The sequence below is a fragment of the Triticum aestivum genome, chromosome 6A (genome assembly GCF_018294505.1).
Source record: "Triticum aestivum cultivar Chinese Spring chromosome 6A, IWGSC CS RefSeq v2.1, whole genome shotgun sequence".
Taxonomy (NCBI): domain Eukaryota; kingdom Viridiplantae; phylum Streptophyta; class Magnoliopsida; order Poales; family Poaceae; genus Triticum; species Triticum aestivum.
This window is the reverse complement of record NC_057809.1, coordinates 39,219,850-39,221,596: the sequence shown is the minus strand read 5'-3', so window position 1 is coordinate 39,221,596 and position 1,747 is coordinate 39,219,850.

The window sequence follows — 1,747 nt, the reverse complement described above, 5'->3', positions numbered from 1 at the left end:
AAGATGTTATGTCCTCAATATCTTAAAGTTGCTTATATATGTAGGGCGTTCGTATGTGTGTTCATAGGGATGAGTGCATGTACTGGACCTCTCTTGGTGCGCCCGCACCTGTATATAGGTGGGGGGGGGGGGGGTTGAGGGTTCCGTCCGACCTATGGAAGTGGAGTCCTCGTAGGACCACATCCCTTTGGTTGGCTTGCCCCGAAGTAATAGGTGGGGGGGAGGGGGAGGCCGACTTGGGCCCTATGGGCCGCCACTGCCCTAGGGGGTGGCATTAGGATCCTTTCAGAATTTTCAAGAGGTTTCTGAAACATATTGAAGCTTTCGTCAACTTCCAGGACATTCCAAGAGACTACTGGATATCACTGGGACGTTCTCGGGACCTCCAAGAACAATTTTGAGATTATCAAAAACACTCTTTCGGACCTCTTCTCTCTCGCTCTCTATTATCACACAGTACGCCTACATGTTGGTAATCATTAATCGTGTGACCCTATAGGTTCGAGACTATGTGGACAAGTTTGTAACACCTTTCAGTCCATAATTATTAGCGAATCCGAACACCCACAGTAATCCCCACATAACATTGAAGATCTTTATTAAACAAACCTTTTGTTATTGCATGCAATTCTCTTTGCCTCTCCATACGTTACCAAACATGAGGGGAGACTTTGATGGTATCATTGCGATCAACTCCTTGATCACTATACCTAGTTATCCTCATTACCGGTTTGTACTCTTTCGTTGTAATTGTATTTCAGTATACACATGATTAACTCCTTAGTCACAATACATGGTGACGAGATGCTAGACACTGTAATACCATGTTGTCGAGAGTGTATATATCCATCACCGGAGGGGCAAGTCTCAGTCTTGACATATCTAGTACCACGACATACTTCCTTGCGTTACCGAAAGTTAACTTTATAATTACCCAGTTATGGAGTAACATACAACACATTGACGACATGATCTCGTGTCATACCATACGATGGGTCTATCCAACACCATTATAACCCTAACAACGTGCTCCGGTTATTGTTTTCATCCTTGTTACATTAACTATGTACATGGTCATGAAAGCATAACCATTAACAATACATGAGCAAGTCGAGAGGTCTAACTCTGTTTGGTATTTATATCTCTACACATGAAATTAGGTTTTCCTCCAAATCTCACATTAAAAAGCCAATGCAATTCTAGCATTGAAATATAAACTTAATTATGAACATGCAAATAAAACAATATCAACTTTTATTATTTCCTCTAGGGCATATTTTTAACAGTCTCATACTTACACTAGAGTCAGTAATCTAGTCAATGCTAATACACCTAACATCTATGGCATTCCGGTCTTGTTCATGTTTTGTTTGTGGTTCAGGATTCGTCAATGGATCTGGCACATTCAGTGTTGGAAATATGCCCTAAAAGAAATAACAAATGTATTATTATATTTTTCATATTCATAATTAAGTTTATATTTTTGTGGTATGATTGCATTGATTCTTAATATGATATTTTGAGGACAACTCAATTGCATGCGCGGAAAAATAAAGACCAATATGATCCCCAGTCATACCTCTAAGCCCCCTCCCCCCCCCCCCCCCCCCCCCCCCCCCCCCCCACATCATCGAACCACCCCCGCTCACTAAACTGGACTGGAAGCCCAGAAACCCGTTGACAGGTGGGACCAAACAGAGAACCACCAGTCCCAAAGTACAAACTAACAAACCGATGGGACCCATAC